The following is a 19,080-nucleotide window of genomic DNA, read 5'->3' as shown; positions in this document are numbered from 1 at the left end:
CTTCATGAAAATCATACACACATATGCTACTATATATACAACTCCTGATTCTGTACTGACTAGTACAAGATCCATAAACATTATTGATTGACAGTCCTGCCTAGAGGTAAAAGAGTGTACACTAGTTGACCTTTCCAGGCTGAAGCCTCTTACACTTACCATGTGAACTCTGGGAGTGTGTAATCAGAGAGGCCTGGCTCAATACTTTAAAAGGAGAGAAGTCACCTACCAGCCTCAGTGACCATCATATAACCTCACTTAACATTTCATCATCATTAAGTACAGTACTGAAGGGACCATGTTTCTAATTCAATTTAAATATTATTAATTGAGGACCCATCATATACACACTGAACTCTGTGCTAGATATAGAAGAAACAGAAAATGTTTACCCTCTAGAAGTTTTCTAATTGGGGAGATGATTGACATGAAACAGAAAATAATGACAGCCTGCCACTAATCCATCAATTGTCTAGCCAGCAAATGTTTTTTGATTGTATGTTATCTGAGTAGCTACTATGCCTTAGTTTTCTTGATACAGTGTTCATATAAAAAATGAATATTCCTTTCTGAAGAAGATTAGATTTTTTGTTTCATTTTTATTGATATCTTTTATTTTTATATAACTTTCTGTGGTGTTCTTCTTTGTCTATAATACATGATGGTTCTCTGGGAGCAGGTTTCTTGGGGAGGTTCTCTGGAGGCAGCCTTAGTTTCAGTTCAAAGTAATAATCACCTCAAATACAGTCAGGTGTTAAAAGTTCAAATCTTTTATTGTCTCTTCAAAAATAGCCTGGTTACTTTTCTTAGAGGCCTATCTCCCTCCTTGGTTCCAAGAGCTCTTTCAGCTTCTGCCTCTAGCTCAACTCCGACTCATGGCTTCTCAATCTCCAACTGATGCTCCCCTCTCAATCTTTTCAACTGAACTCTCCTGACTAAACTCAGCTATTTTTATGCTCTTTTAGAGGTGTAAACTCAAAGGTTGACTCCTCCTCTGAGAGTGGGATTATGAGAGGTGTGAATTTGGATATCTCATACTGAACCCTGAAATCTCCCAAACGTGTGAACTAATGTGTGAGCTAATGTGTGAACTCTCAAAGGTGTTAACTTAAGCATTGTTTCTATCAATTCTATTGAGTTATCACCTTGTTTCAAGTTCTGGCTCATAACAACTTTCATTTCTAATTATATTTCTTCCTGTCCCCTATCCACCAAATCATCACTTGTAACAAAACTATTAAAATTTTTAAAAATAAGACAGCTCAGTAAAACCTACCAACAGCTCAAACTTGTTTGACAGTATTTGCAGTATTCCGAATTCTTAGTCTTCTATGTCTGCAAGGAATGGACAGAGTCCTTAAATAAAAGTTTCCCCAATTCTTTCTCAGGGATAATTATAGGTATATAGCATTCAGTTTCTGGATTTCATTATTTTTCTCCATTTAGATGGTTATCATCATTGCATAAATTGTTTTCCTGGTTCTGGCTACTTTGCTCTGTATCAATTCACATGTGTCTTCTTATGTATTTCTTAATGCTTCATATTATGGAGCAGTAATATTCCATAATATACATTTATAACAATTAGTATGATCCATTCTATGATGTCATTATTTTGTTTCCAGTTCTTTGCTGCTATAAGGAAAGATACGTTGAATGTTTTGGTGTGCATAGGGTCTTTCTGTCTTTACCCTTCTTCTATTAGATGTCTAGTGATGGGATCTCAGAAGATTTGCATTCTATTCTGTAAAAGGAAAGTTGGATTGCATCATCTTTAAAGTCCTATCTCCTATGTCATGAATCACAATATGATTTTTGACAACTTGCCAGGCTTCTTTCCTATCTGGAAAATGTAATACTTTTAAACAGGTCTTCTTCAAAGGAAAAAGATTAAATCATGGATGTGAAACCCAGATTCCAAGATCGTGCTTCCTTGAATAGCATGAGGGGTCCCAGAGTCATCTCCATGTTACCAAAATGAGACATCAGAAGAAATTTCTTGTGGAAGCAAACAAATATAAAATTCTCTTATTAGGACAGATTAGAAAATCTTGCTTTGTCTTTTTTTATAATCTACTTAAAGGCAAGAGTTTATGAATGAGCCAAATGAAGAAAAATTGTTAAACTGTACACAACTGGGATGATAAATATTGTTGTTTGTCCTTTGTTTGAAAAGAAAACTCTGATATCAGAGGAGTGGTTCCATGACATGAAAGTGAATTGGATTTAAATGAAGGAGGGATAGATCTTTCTTGTGCAACAAGATAACTGTATAAATATGTATACATGTATTGTATTTAACATATACTTTAACATATTTAACATGTATGGGACTACCTGCCATCTAGGGGAGGTAGTAGAGGGAAGGAGGGGAAAAGTTGAAACAGAAGTTTTTGCAAGGGTCAATGATGAAAAATTACCCATGCACATGTTTTGTATATAAAAAGCTATAATAAAAAAAAAGTTTAAAAAAAAAGGAGGGATATTCAAGGTTACCTATCTTACTTTCTCTTCCAGAGCCATCTAGGTCCAATGGCCACATATAGATCTGAAAGACTGAAGATAGCCTTGGATGAAATTGGCATTTTTGAGGTCGGGTCTTTAACAAGTCTCTAACAGTCTGATTTGAGGCCATAACCATTCAGCAATTAAGGCTGGGTAGCAATCAAGACAAACAATGCGTTATTTCACCTAGTAAAAAAAAACTATAAATAAATGAATAAATCTGGGAGAGAAAGACCCAATTTACTTTGATGATAAAAGATAGAAGGCAGGACAACCAAACACAAGACGAAAATAGATTGAGGGAGGTGAGATAGTCTTAGTACCCAGGTAACTAGAAGGGAAATATGGTGGCACAAAATAAAGCTCTACCTGAAATCATACAACTCCTAAGAGAGAACCAAAAAGTAAGGCTCATGGCCCTTCAGCTCATCTAGGACAAGAATATAGTAGAAGAAGCATTGGATTGAAGGTCAGATGATTTAAGTTCTAGTACCAGCTTCTGTAACTCTGGCAAACCATTCCTAGCCCTTGGCCTCTTAGAAATCTGCTGATCAAGGAGATGTTAGCTCAATCTCTGCAATCTCTAGGACTTACCCTCTTCACACTACAGGCAGAACTGAGGGTGTCTTGCCTTTTATGGAGCTCTCCCCCAGCTCTTCATGGTCATCATATGTAAATTCCTCCTCCTCCTTTCAATTTCACATCCACTTTTGTTTAAAAAAGAGAGGGGGGGAAAAAGAATGAGCCAAGCATTTTATTTATAACTTCTCAAGCACTGGGTGACTATCTCAGAGATGCCGTAGTTTCTTATGAAGTTCTAGGAGCTACTAGGTCACTTAGGGGCCAACCTGAGGCTTAGGAACATGTAAGCCTAACTTCCTGGTGAGGGGATCATGATAATTGCCCATGTATATGATAATTTATTTTCCTTATCTTACAAGTGACGAAAGACCCAGGGAAAGGGATCATGATAATTGTTCATGTGTATGATAATTTATTTTCCCCATATTATAAGTGATGAAAGACCCAGAGAAATGAAATCACTTACCAGTTGTCACATATGTCAATTCAAGTCTAGGGCTCTTCCAACTAAACCACATTATCACTATTAATAATAAGCATTTATTAATCACCTACTATGTTCCAACCACTATAATAACCACATAACGTTCTAATTTCACTAGCCCCTATTTTTCCTGGATTATATTAAAATCTAGGGTGTTTTCAAGTGTGGACACAAATTCAAAGAGCCGAATTATAGAAAAAAAGATCTGAGGGTTTTAGTGGACTGCAAATTCAATTATATATTTAAAAAGTTAATATGCTTTTAAGCTGTATTCATAAAAAGTATATTTTCCAGAATGCCAAAGGCGAGAGACTCATACTCTGAACTGTTCAGAACAAACCTAGAAGATTATATTCATTTGTATATACCACAAGTTAGAAAGAAACTGAATGTGTCAAGAAGAGTTACTAGAGATGATACAAGTTGAGGATCAGTTAAAGGAACTGGGGGCATTTGGGCTGAAAAGAGAAGACTTGGAGGGGGAAGATATGATATCTATCTTTGAATATTTGAAAAGATCTTCCTTGAAAGATGATGTAACTTTGTTCTTGGACAGATCACCTTTTTGGGGTTCAATTTCCTCACCTCTCAAAAGAAGGATTTGAACCACACAATCTTTTTGAGATCTTTTCAGCTCTTATACAATGATTCCCTTCCAGAATGAGCTGAAAACTTTCTAACAATTAAAGCTGTCTAAAAATTGAATAACCTGCCTCAAGAAGAAGGAAGCTCTAAACAACGAGATCTGCTAAGTATGTGTTGGAGATATTATAGAGAAAACTTCCACTTCAATACAAGTAGTTTTAAATGCCCCCTTGTGTCTCTGTTGATTCTGAAATTAGATAATTTTGATGATCTAGTTCTATTGCTAATTAGTCAAAGACAAATCATGAAATTCAAGAGCATTAGGACTGGAAGAGACCTTGGAGATCATCCAAATTCACTATATAGCAGAGGATATTGAGGCTTATAACATGGGAAAGAATTGATAGTAAAAGTGTATTTAGAACTAATCTAAATCCCAATCCTAGTCCCTGGGACCTTTTAATGCATTTCTAACTTAGTATGGCAGGCAAGTGGATGGCTGAGTGGATAGGCCTGGAGTTAAGAAGATAACAAATTTGGCCTCAGACAGATCCTTACTATTTGACTGATCCTAGACAAGTCATTTCACCTTGTTCACCTCAATTTCCTCACCTGTAAAATGATCTGGAAAAGGAAAATGGAAAACCACTTTGATATTTCTGCAAGAAAACCCCAAAAGGGTCACAAAAAAATCAGACATGATTGAAACAATTGAACAACAACTATCTAGTGGAGTAGAAAGGGATTTAAAGCCAGATGATATGGCTCCAAATTAAATTCCTGTACTTGCATTTTGGCTTCCCTGAACCTCAGTTTCCATCATCATTCCTCATCATAAAAGTGAAGGGGATGGACTAAAACCATCTTTCTAAGGTCCTTTCGGCTCTAAATTAAATGGTCCTCTGCCATCCTTCTCTACCAAATGTGGAAAATAATCCCTGCCCTGACTGCTTAAAGTAACACAGAATCATTGATATAGAACTGATGGAACTTTAGAGACTACATAGTTTAACTTTCTCACTTTACATTTGAGGAATCTGAGTCCCAGGGAAGTTCCATCATTTCCCAAAGTCAAACAGAGGATAACCTTTTTTCCTGGGAGTCTGTGATGTAGTCAAGAAAGCGTTTTGCTGAGTACAAAGCCTACACTGGATTATTAAGTCATAGAGCAAGGAAGTTGGCTTTGATTGTAAGAATAGTCCCTATGTAATGCCCTTATTGTGAATGTTGATTTCTTTCTCCTAATGCTCCGGGCTATTTTACAGATAAGGAAGCTGAGATATGAGGTGACTGCTAAGCTAGAACAGGGCACAATGTTAGAGACAGAATGGAAAGGATGGTCCTAACCCCTTCTCATCCAGACATTGAAAGACTTGTATATGTCTGAGACTTTTCCGTGTTGCTTAGAAAATGATGTCAAGTTAACAGCATCCCCCCCCCCCTTTTCCAAGTCTTTACTATTGATAAAGCAGAGAAAAACAGGTCTCTTGATAACATTTAGCCTGATAGTACTTCCTGATGGTTTCCAGGGAGCTCCTTCATTCCCGGACGGAGGTCTGTGTGCCTCTGATATTACTACTATTGTTCCTTGGTTCCACAGAACTGGCACCAGGGGTGTTCCTTGGAGAACAGATACAAGGAGGGAAGGGGGAAGATCTTGCTGAGGGAAGTCTTTTCTTTTGTCTTTTTTCCTTTTTGGTATATTCTAACCCAAAAGGGAGACTAACCTGAACATGAGATGGGAAATTCTATTTCCATAGGAAAAAAATTCATGTTTATCATGTTACTTTCCTCCCCACATTCCCCTTCTCTCTCCAGGAGAGAAAAAATTTCAAAATTATAACCCTATTAGATATAAGAAGGGAATGTGCTCTTCCCTAGTATAAATCTCTGACTTTAAGTTCACGTAGACTGAGTTCAGTGGGAAAGAGAGGGAAGGGTTGCCTCCCAGGCAGGGGTCCTCAAACTTTTTAAATAGGGGGCCACTTCACTGTCCCTCAGACTGTTGGAGGGCCAGACTATAGTAAAAACAAAAACTTTGTTTTGTGGGCCTTTAAATAAAGAAACTTCATAGCCCTGGGTGAGGGGGATAAACATCCTTAGCTGCTGCATCTGGCCCATGGCAGTGGTTTGAGGACCCCTGAGACCTAAAGTCATATCTCTTTGACCTGATGCAATAGAAAGAGCACAAGTTCTCAAGTCAAAAGACACAGGTTCAAGTTCATTCTCCAACATCTCCCACCTGTCTGATTTTGGGCAAGACATTTAACCTACCTGTGTCTCAATTTCCTCATCCATAAAATGAGGAGGTGGGTTAATAGAGCCTCAGAAGTTTCTCCCAAAGCTAGATTTTTGGTTCTATGCTCCCCCAAACTCCCTCTGGGAATTTTGGAATAGAACTTATGGATATGTTTTCACTAATGAAAATAAAATGATCACAACTTCCTTTCAGGTACTCAAGGTAGCAATGTATATCAAGTATAGGACAGCTTTTATTTCATTTCAAGGAAAGGCAAAGCAATAGAAAGACATTGTTTTTTTTTAATATTTTTATTTATTTCATTAAATGCTTCCCAATTATATGCTTTAAAAAGTAGCAATCACTTTTTTGTTTTTTTTAAGTATAGCCTTTTATTTTCAAAATATATGAAAACATAGTTTTCAAAATTCACCTGTACAAAGCCTTATGCTCCAAATTTTTCTCCCCTTTTTCTCCTTTCTCCTTTCCTAGACAGCAAGTAATTCAGTATATGTTAACATATGTAGTTCTTCTACACATATTTCCACATTTATCATGCTGCACAAGAAAAATCAGATGAAAAAGGAAAAAAAAGCAAGCAAACAACAACAAAAAGGTTTAAGTACTATGTTGTGTACCACATTCAGTCCCCATAATTCCCTTTCTGGATGCAGCTGACTCTTTCCATCATAAATCTAAACAATCACTTTTTAAAATGTTGAGTTCAAGACAATTTTCAGATGAAGTTATTAAAGCCATTTCTAGTCATATGAAAAAATGCTCTAAATCACTATTGATTAGAGAAATGCAAATTAAACAATTCCAAGGTACTACTACTACATACTTCTCAGATTGGCTTACAGGAAAAGATCATGATAAATGTTGGAGGGGATGTGGGAAAACTGGGACACTAATATGTTGTTGGTAGAGTTGTGAACTGATTTAACCATTCTGGAGAGCAATTTGAAACTATGCCCAAAGGGCTATCAAACTGTACATACCTTTTGATCCAGTAGTGTCTCTATTGGGTCTGCATCCCAAAGAGATCTTAAAGGAGGAAAAAGAACCCACAGGTATAAAAATGTTTGTAGCAGCCCTTTTTGTAGTGGCAAAGAACTGGAAACTGAGTGGATGCCCATCAGTTAGGGAATGCCTGAATAAGTTATGGTATATGAGTGGAATGGAATATTATTGTTCTATAAGAAATGATCAGCAAGATGATTTCAGAGAGGCCTGGACTTATATGAACTGATGCTAAGTGAAGTGAATAGAACCAAGAGAACATTGTACACAGCAAGGAGAAGATTATGTGATGATTAACTGTGATGGACTTGGCTCTTTTCATGAATTAAGTGATTCAGGCCAATTCCAATAGACTTGTAATGGCGAGAACTATCTGCATCCACAAAGAGGACTATGTGGACTGAACGGGGAGCACAACATAGTATTTCATCTTTTTTGCTGTTGTTTGCTTGGTTTTTTGTTTTGTTTTGTTTCTCATTTGTTTTCCTTTTTAATCTGATTTTTCTTGTGTAGCATGATAAATGTGGAAATATATTCAGAAGAATTGCACATGATTAGCCTATATTGGATTACTTGCAGTCTAGAGAAAGGAGAGAAAAAAAATTGGAACACAAGATTTTATAAGGGTGAATGCTGAAAACAATCTTTACTTGCATTTTTAAAGCTATTATTAAAAAATAAAATGAAAAATTGAGTTTAAAGTTCTCTCCCTTCTTCCCATCCTTCTCCCTTCCTTGAAAAGGCAGGCAATTTTAAGTGAAATGAACAGAACCAGGAGATCATTATATACCTCAACAACAATAGATACTGTTTGAGAATGTATTCTGATGGTAGTGGATCTCTTTAATAAAGAGAGCTAATTCAGTTTCAATTGATCAAGGATGGACAGAAGCAGCTACACCCAAAGAAAGAACACTGGGAAATGAATATAAACTGCTTGCATTTTTGTTTTTTTCCCGAATTATTTATACCTTCTGAATCCAATTCTCCCTGTGCAACAAGAAAACTGTTTAGTTCTGCACACATATATTGTATCTAAGATACACTGTAATCTATTCAACATGTAAAGGACTGCTTGCCATCTGGGGAAGGGGGTGGGGGGAGGGAGGGGAAAAATCGGAATAAAAGTGAGTGCAAGGGATAATGCTGTAAAAAATTACCTTGGCATGGGTTCTGTCAATAAAAAGTTATTTTTTAAAAAAGGCAAGCAATTTGGTATAGATTTTATGTGCAAAACCATTCAAACTATATTTTCGTATTAGCCAAGGATTCATATTATTTCGTGAAATAGGAACAATTCTCCTTTCCCTTGTTAATAAGTGATATCTTTACCCCAAGAATCTATATGGGCTTCCGGTTATATAATACCATCCTAAAAGTTTTAAATGCCCTCTTCCAACCACCACAAGGAATTGGAAATTTCTAGAGACAATGCCCCAAGGTGATGATGAGTTTTATCTTCTCCTCAGGGGACCTATAAAGCTGATCCAATCTTTCAGTCCTGCCCTAAACATTTGGAAATCCAACAGAAAGAAAACGAAGTTGGTGCTACTATGAAGGCAACCCTTCCCCAGCATTCTTAGTCTCGTCTTTACCTCCCAAAATCTAAGCATGCCTTCAGTTTTACACTCCTAGTCCAAGGGCTTGGATGATCCTTGAAAGAAAATTAATTTGGAGTTGCTATAGAAGTAACCCTCTATCCCATCAGACCTACACTTCCAAATAAATAATCTGTGACTAGTACCAGAAGTCACATTATGTTATTTATTTATTTATTTTGCTCCTCAGTATTATGGCTTAATCCCTTCTGGCTCACTCAAATCTGGCACAACATATTCAGTCTGGTGGTGCTGTCTAGGAACTATTAGCCTCTTTCCCAGTCTCTTTTAGTCTCTCTCCCTCCCTTCCTTCCTCCTTCTCCTCCTCCTCCTCCATCTCCTCCTCCTCTTCCTCTTCTTCCTCCTTCTCCTCCTCCTTCTCTCTCTTTCTCTCTCTCTCTTTCTCTTGCTCTTTCTCTCTTTTTTTTTCTCTTTCTCACTCCATTATGATATAGTAGCTAGAGTATTGAGCTTAGAATTAAGAAGACTTTGAGATTCAAATTCTTCTTAAGACACTTAATGGCTATGTGATAGAGAGTGAGCAATCCCTTAAATGCTCTCATCCTCAGTTTCCTCATCTGTAAAATGGGAATAATAGTGCCTACCTCACATCATTTTTCAAGATCAAATGAGATAAAATGTTTAAAGCACTTTGCAAACATTCAACATAAAATAAACATAAATTATTACTGCCACTCTTATTATTCCCAAACTAGACTATAGGTTCTATGGTTCTATGGCGTAAACTGAGTTTTCACTGTCTTGCATTCCTCATACTGTTTAACACATGAATTAATATCTATAGGTGTTCAATGAAGAACTTAAAAAGAACAAATGGACTCAAGAGAGAAGAGACTGCTGGTATTTATACTCGTGATTCATTCAGCTTCCAGGATTCCATGAAAAGGCTAATGATTTACTAACTAATATTGAGCTTTGATCATTTCTCTTTTCCTTGTCTATCCTTCCTGCTCCTCAATGACAACTTCCTGTGTCCCTTTCTTTTACTAGGAACAAGGACAGGATGAATGATTTTTTAAAAATGTTCCTGGCACAGGTACCACATTTAAGCAAGATCTGGCCTTTAGTCAGAATTAAAACCAGCAAGCTAAGAATGCCGAGTGGCAGGGCCTGCCCCCTTTCAGGCTTCCCCTGAAATTGTTGCTGCTTCCAGGTTGTTCTCTAGGCCTTCAGGGATCAGAAATCTGGAATCACATAAACTGTGAGTTAAAAGCCCCATTATGTAAAAACTAATCAAATCATTTTCCAATACAGGGGTCTTTGCCAGGATGTTCTGAATGACAGTTATCCAATTTCCACGTGAATATCTCTAGTGATGGGGAGTTCCTTACCTTGCAAAGTATTTGCCTTTGTATAAATACAAAATCAAATCCAACCTCTGACACTAATTAGCTTCTTGCTGACTTCCTAGACAAGTCCTTTCACTTCTTTAATCCTCAATTTCTCTGTCAATAAAAAGTTATTTTTAAAAAAAGAACCTAGGCAAAACATTAATTAAAAAAAATTAAAAAATAACTTGAGACAATATAAAGTACTTGAAAATTTATGTACCAAGATAAACTAAAGCTCTATATGAATATAAATACAAAACACTTTTCACACAAATAAAGACAGATCTAAAATATCAAAAAAAAATCCTCAATTTCTTTATCTTTAAATTAGGAATGCTATTACCTGCCATACCTCTTCTCTCACAGAATGGTTATGGTTTCAAATGAGACAATGTATGTGTAACAAGAATTGGGTATGTCTAATCTTTAGGAGTATATGCAATAAGCTTGACTGATGCAATTGGAAATTTGTTTTTTTCGCCTTTGGCATATGAGCTGGACTCTGTTACATATATAAAGTTCTTTGAAGTAAATAAAGCGCATAGAAAGCACTTTGAAGTGCTAAATAATTGCTGGTTGTTGTTGTTACTTCAAGACGGAACCAATTTGTAAGAACTTCTTTACAATGCAGAGTGGAGTAAACAAGTACAAAACCAGGAAATAATATATACAATGGTTATAACAATATAAATAGAAAAAAAAATCAGGGAGAAAATGAACCCAGTATAATCATAGTGAGTGGGTTTGAGCATAGAAAAGAGAGGAGAAAAATGTCCTATTAAACGTGGGAAACTATGAGTGTAGAGCATTAGATATACTGTCAGGCTTAGGTGTATGTTGTTTTTATTGCTGAGCTGATTCATTTCTCCTTCCCCCAACCCCGTCAATTGTTACCTAGTCTTAATCACCGATTGGATGTTGCCAAAGTCAAACAGATCTGTTAAAGACCTTAACTTAAAAAGGCCAAGGTCTTCCACTGCATCCAGGGCCTTATCCTGTCACCCTGATCTCTATCTGATCACTGGACCGAGATGGCTCTGGAGGGGAAAGTGAGGTGGATAACTTTGCATAGCCCTCCCTCATTTAAATCCAACTCACTTGCATGTCATAGTATCACTACCCTAATGTCATGCTCCTCTTCCAGAAGGAAAGACAAACAATAACAAAAGATGTTTATTTGATGTTGTTTTTCCCATTCAAGATTTCTCATTGAATTATGTCAGCACTTCTCTCTAGATCTTTCATTCTTCTTCTCTTTCTATTCATATCTGTTCTTCCTGATGCTTTTGATGAAATTTCTCAGCTGCAAGCCATTGCTGGAAATGTTATATTATATTTACATCCACCACGTTTCATTCTTTTTACCTTCTAAAATAGTTTTTTTGGGGGGATAATCTTTTGGATGGACAGTTAGGTGCTGCAGTGGGTAAAGCACTAGGCTTGGAGTCAAAAAGACTCATCATCTTGAGTTCAAATCTATCCTCAGACATTTACTAGCTGTGTTTCCCTGGACAATTTACTTCACCCTGTTTACCTTACTTTCCTCATCTGTAAATTGAGCTGGAGAAGGGAATGGCAAATCACTCCAAGTATTTTTGCCAAGAAAAGTCAAAATGGGTTCGAATCAGACATAACTGAAAAACAACTGAAAATGAATTGTTTGGGATAGATAATTTTGGTTTTTCTGAGAATTGGTCTTCTGTGATTTATGGCCAAATGTATAGCATCACTAAGACGATGTTGGTTGCAAAGAAAAAAGGACTTGTGTGGTGACAAATTGCTTGGGATAATTTCAAAATCTGTATAATTTCAAAAATATAATCCTCTTTCATATTCAATTCCTAATCAATTGCAATCTCCAGCATCCGTTCAGAATTTATGATTTGATAGAATAACTCAATGTGACAGTCATCCAATAGTATCATACAATAGTTCCATATATTTTTCATATACTTTCTTGTTTTATTCATTTTGATTTTCAGAGAAATTATTGCATGGGTAAGGGTTTGTAATTGATGTGGTGTTGTTCATTTGTTTCAATTGCTTCATTCAAGCATAGGGCAAAGTTGCAAGGGAAAAGGAAGAATGTGATGGATCTAGAATGGGAAACAGGCTATTTTGGAGGAAATAGAGAGTGCAAAAAGTGGGCAATAATTGTGCATTCCATCTAGTAAAATAGATTGGAACCAGATTGTGTATCCAAGAAGGTATTTTAATCTAAAGTTGATAGGGACAATGGATAGAGCACCAGCCCTGAAGTCAGGAGGACCTGAGTTCAAATCTGACCTCAGATACTTGAGGCATCCTAGTTGTATGACCCTGGGCAAGTCATTTAACCCCAATTGCCTCAGCAAAAATAAATAAATAAATAAATGAAGTTAAGTTGATGGGGAGCCATTGAAGTTTCTATAGCCAAAGAGTGATATAGGTAGATTTGCACCTTAAGAATATACATTATTGAAGCCATGCAGAGAGACATATTGAAGAGAGGGAGAGAATGAATGCAGGAAGATTAGTTAGAAGGCTATATATAGCAATAGTCCATTTGAAAAGTGTTAAGAGAATAGTTGCGGAGGCAGCTAAGTGGTGCAATGCATAGAGCACCAGCCCTGAAGTCAGAAAGACCTAAGTTCAAATTTGAACTCATTTAAGACTTTCTAGCTGTGTACACCCAAAGAAAGAACACTGGGAAACGAATATGAACTATTTGCATTTTTGTTTTTCTTCCTGGGTTATCTTTACCTTCTGAATCCAATTCTCCCTGTACAACAAGAGAACTGTTCGGTTCTGCAAACATATATTGTATCTAGGATATACTGCAACATATCTAACATATATAGGACTGCTTGCCATCTAGGGGAGGGGGTGGAGAGAGGGAGGGGGAAAATCGGAACAGAAGCGAGTGCAAGGGATAATGTTGTAAAAAAAATTACCCTGGCATGGATTCTGTCAATAAAACGTTATTATTAAATTAAAAAAAAAAAAGACTTTCTAGCTGTGTAATCCTGGGGAAGTCACTTAACCCCAATTGCCTCAAAAAGAGAGAGACAGAGAGAGAGACAGACAGACAGACAGACAGAGAGACAGAGAGAGAATAGTTGTATATAAGTAAAGAGAAATGGTTGGATATGAAAGATGTTGAGAAAGGAAAATCACTAATACCTGTCAATAGTAGTATAACAAAATAAAAAATAAATAGTTTATTGAACTATCAAAAAAAAAAAAAGATCTATCAACTGACTGGCTATGAAGGAAGTGGATAAGTCAGAGTAAAGACTCAATGATGACTCTGAAGTTGGGAATCTGGATAATGAGAGAAATGGTGGTGCCCTTAATAGAACTAGGGAAGTTAGGAGGAAAAGCAGAGATAGGTCAGGGTTACTCTGTGAACTTAAGTGGGGGAAGGGGAGAAATTATATCTTTATTTTCATTAACCTCTAAATGAAATTACCAATTCCTTCAATTATTGAGTTTTTTAAAAGAAAAAACAAACATTATTCTACAGAAATCACAGGTTACATTGATCTAAGCCACACACACACACACACACACACACACACACACACACTTAAAATTCCTGGTATTGGGGAATGACAATAAATTCTATTTTGGATTTTTATCTATGATGGTATCTATAGGGAGCCTTGTAAAGCCCTCCTAAATATGTCTTTAGTATTTTAGAAAAAGTATGAGATGTAATTCCTCTTTAAGGATGAAGATATTTATTCTGCTATTGATGATGTCACTTTCATAAGTTAATGATCTTGCCTACTAACCTACTAAAGATTATCAATTGGGGCTATAAAGATTATAGATCCTGCTACCAGGGGTCCTCAAGCTTTTTAAATAGGGGGCCAGTTCACTGTCCCTCAGACTGTTGGAGGGCCCGACTACAGTAAAAACAAAAAACTTTGTTTTGTGGGCCTTTAAATAAAGAAACTTCATAGCCCTGATTGAGGGGGATAATTCTCCTCAGCTGCCGCATCTAGCCCGAGGGCCGTAGTTTGAGGATCCCTGTATTAGCTATACCATTGCACCTGGACTCTAAAAGGAAGGCTGGGGAAAATGGGAACAAAAGAGGTATGGAGAGAACAGGATCTACAGAAAGATTTGGGCTTGGATCCCTAAAGAGGTGATCTACCCATCCAAAAATCCATTTAAGGAACCACTTGGCCTCTGAGAGGACTGTTTGCCTTCCTCAAATGTCAGCATACATGTTTCCTCAACCAAGATAGGAGAAACCTGAATGTGAACCAGAAGCAGGAGGAGGAGTAATCAAGCCACAAAGAATTCCTGGACCTAGCAGAAAATTGAATCTAGGAATGGCAAGGGAAAGACTTATGATGTGGAGGAGAAAATTCAGAACTTTGCTCTTTATTGTACTGTGAGTCATATGAGCTGTGCAAATGTGGGAATAGGTGGCTGAACCCTTTTGATACTGAGAGCTATACTGCAGTGCCTGTTTGGTGAAGACATGCAGGCAAAAAACAATCAAACCAATGAACCAATACAGAAGCAAGCAAGAATGAGGGAAGAGAGAGTGCAAGTACTTGGCAGATTTTCACTTTATAGATGAGGAAACTAAGGTTTGTGGAGGATCACACAACTAGGAAGTATCTGAGGTGAGATTTGAACATAGACTTTTCTGATTTTATGTTCAGTATTCTCTCTACTGTGACAAGCCTTCAGAAAAAGGAATGAAGAAGGACATACAGTCTGAATAAGACTGAATAGAGAAGAAGAATGAAAGATATAGAGAGAAATGCTGACATAACTCAATGGGAAATCTTGCATGGGAAAAACAACATCAAAAGGTAAAAAAAAAAAAAAAAAACTTTAGAGGTTCATCCTCATTCTCTCTGAAAAACCACATGAACTGATCAACCATATTATGGAATTAATAATAATGGTAAACATTTATTTGGTGCTTTAAGACTTGGAAAATGTTTTCTATATACTATCCAATTTTATCCTCACAACATCCTTGGGAAGCAGGGGTTATAATCATTTTTACCAATGAGGAAACTGAGGGAGAGAAGTTAATTAATTTGCCCAGCGTCACAAAGCTAGTCAGTATCAAATCTTTCTGATTCCAAGTCTAGCATCCTTTTAAGTATGTCTCCAATTAAGAAAAGGTAAGAAAAATGGTAGAAAATGGGGAAAGAGTGGAGAGACGAGAAAAGCAGAGAGAGTAATGATGTGTCCCATCCCTTGCATTAGCCAAGAGCACTGGATGAAGACAGAACTTGGTTAAATGTCTGACAGAGAAGTCACAAAACAGGATTGGGGTGAGGTGGGGAAGGGGAACCTCTGCCAGAAGAATCCTTGTATTTGAAAACAATGCATGGAAAATGGTTTGTTAAAATCTAAGTAGGTGCCAGGTATTGTGCTAAGTACAGGTGATGCAAGGACAAGCAAGACAGTCTGTGCCCTAAAGGAGTTTACTTTCTAATAGAGAAAAACAATACCTATGGGGGAGTGGTGTCCAAGAGAGAATGTTGTTGCAGAGAATGGTGATTGGAAAGCAATAGACTGATAAGTGCTTGCCAGGATTAGTAATGCTAATATGATTATTGTTTTCAGAGCTACAGGTGGAAAGGGAAATGGAAGAAGGAGCAAGAAAAGCATGGAGATGGTAGAGAAGTGATCTATTAACTGAAGACCAATCAAGACGAGGTGAAATACTCAGCAATTAAAACCCAGGGATACAAAGAAAGACCATTCAGTTCCTGCCTTTTGTGGAAATGAAATCCCATTCTGGGATTTACATTAGATCTACCGTAAACCAACCCAACATACAAAATTAGCAAACAACAGAAAGAACAGTATGGTAGAGAGTAAGCTCTAAGGCCAAAATATCGATTCAAATCCTATCGCTGGAGAAAAGAACACAATGGCTGTGTGTGATCCTGGGCAGGTCATTTGATCACTATTCTAATCAACTGAGTTGCAAAGAAGGTGCCAATCTGCAGGGATAATGGGTATTTCCTCACCTGGGGATCCTATGTTAGTGAAATCATAGTTTCTTTCCCTAATCCTGGCCTAGGAACAAGGTGCATTGGTGATAGAATTCTTTCAGGGGGAAAAAAAAGTTTTTTCATGTGAAGATCTTTCTATTTGGTCAATTTCTTTTTAATAAAATTTTCTTTGGTAAAATATTGTGACCTGCATACTTATAATGAGGAAGTTGGATCCCATACTTAGGACAGTGAGAGCTGGTTCCCATGAGGTCTGGGTGGATACACACAAGCCAAGAGAAGTGAGACTCTGATGTGTCTCCTGGCCCTTCGTGTCATGAGAATCTCTGACACAAGGATTTTATAAGTTCGTATTAGCATTTTTGGGTTGCCTTGTGATACTGCTGACTCATATTGAGCTTGTAGCCCATTGAAACATTCAAGGAGCTTTTTTACACGATGAACAGCTGCATATCCCCAACTCTGTACTAGGTTATACTAAACCAACTATCATTTTGGTCTCTTTCAGAATGAAGGACAATAACCAACCAACCAAAACAAAACCAAAGCAAAATAAAATCTCTAAATAAATGCCTTTACAACCAAATTTCCACTTCTTAGTTTGGGCCTATTGTTCTAGCCTGTCAAGGTTTATTTTGGGATCCCATATGATCCAGCTAGCCCTCCTAAATTTGTGCTGTCCATGACTTTGATAAACAGGACTTTGCAGTCTTCATCCAGTTGCTGGAGGCCAAGCAGCATCTCTTTCACCCAGCCAGGGAGACAAATATGCTGTTAGCCCTAGTTCCCTGATGAATTGGAGGGTGAGGACAATCATGAGTTCTGGACTGGAAAGCCTGGCTGAAGGCCAGTTTCTGCTCCTTTTATGCGTAGGGCCTGAGGGATTCCTACTCCTGAGCCACACGCTCTAATGCTTTCTTTTCAGATTAGTGGAAAGAACCCTGGGCTGAAAGCCAGAAGGCTCAGGGATCTCATCTTGGCTGTGGAAACTCAATAGGCAGGCTAGAATAAGCTGTTTTAAAGTTAGGTGCCTCAGTTTCTCCATTTATAAAGTGGAAAGATTAACATCTATCTCACATAAATTTTGTGAAATTATAAGGAAATATTACAGAAGTTTGGATTTCTTAACAATCTCAACAATCATTTAAATGTCTACTATATGTCAGGCATTATGCTCAACTTTGGTGATATGGGAGGGGGGAAGACAAAGAAAAGTTATTAATGTTTAAAATAGCACTGTGATTTTTGGAATACCTTCTATTTTATTTGTGGGTGCACAAGCACATTCAAAGGAAGTACCTAGGAAAACTTAAATCCCAAGCTCTCTAGCCCAGCTTTTTTCATTTCCCAGATATTATTAGGTAAAATATAAACCCCTTGAGGGCAGAGAATATTTCATCTTTGTCTCGTCACTAGTGCTTGCTTATTGATTGGATTGAATGAAGTCCCTCTTATCAGAAACATCAAAGGTTGATCCCATTTTGCAGATATGGAAAAGGAGACCCAGAAATTGCTTTCATGAGGCTTCAATAGTCAATGTCATATTATCTAAGTGTCACCTCTTTTTCATGTGTCACCTCCCCTGAGACTCCCTACTTCCCTTCTATTTCCTGCCCTTCCTTTTCCTTCCCTTCTCATCCTTTTCCTTTCTTATACAGAGACTTGGAAAGTTTAGTATTTTCTGAAGAAGCTAAATAGACACTCCTAGACTACCTCTAAAGGACACAGCTATAAATCAGAGCCAACTCACCACAAAGCATTTATGACCATCATCCGCTTCAAATCCAAGCCACCAATTTATGTTATACTAGCCGTTGATCAGAGAAGGTGACTAAAAGACATTCTTATTACAGCCTGGATGTGAACCAATAATCTCAAGGTGAAAAGATCAGTGACCTGCTAGAACTCTCAAAGGCCACCCTGAGAGACAAGGAGCTCTTCAGGAACACCCTAATCTACCCATCAGTTCAATGGGGAAAAAAGATGTTCCCTAGGAAATGAATAATAGAAAAGAATGTGGACTGAACATGTAGCAAGATCAATGGATAATCAATAAGTCTATTGGGAAACATTTCTTAAATGGCTGTTCTGTGCCAGGCACTGTGCTAATAATATAGACTATTACGTCGGTACAATAGATAGATGGATATATACATACATGGATAGTTGGATACATACATGGATAGACACACACATACAGGGGTAGATAAATGGATACATACATGGATAGATGGATACATACATATATGGATAGATCGATACATGTATACGTGGGTAGATAAATAGCTGGAGAGATACATGGTTAAATACATACCTATATGGACGGATAGATACAAAGATACATGGTTAGATACACACATACATAAGGATATTTGTGCATCTTTCTTCCAGAGAGGAGCTACCTGGTCCACTGAGATAGCATATGTATGTGAGTTAGATGGGTCTATACATTTATGCATATGTGCATGTATATATATATATATATATATATATATATATATACATATATATGTACACATTATTTTTTATTTAAAGCTTTTTATTTTCAAAATATATGCGTACATAGTTTTCAATATTCACCCTTACAAAGCCTTGTGTTCCAAATTTTATTTTTCTCTCTCCTTCCCCCCATCCCCACCCCAGATAGCAAGTAATGCAATATATGTTAAACATGTGCATTCTTCTATACGTGTTGCCATAATTATCATGCTGCACAAGAAAAATCAGATCAAAA

The sequence above is a fragment of the Antechinus flavipes genome, chromosome 2 (genome assembly GCF_016432865.1).
Source record: "Antechinus flavipes isolate AdamAnt ecotype Samford, QLD, Australia chromosome 2, AdamAnt_v2, whole genome shotgun sequence".
Taxonomy (NCBI): domain Eukaryota; kingdom Metazoa; phylum Chordata; class Mammalia; order Dasyuromorphia; family Dasyuridae; genus Antechinus; species Antechinus flavipes.
The sequence above is the reverse complement of the archived record's forward strand: the minus strand, read 5'-3'. Positions refer to the sequence as shown.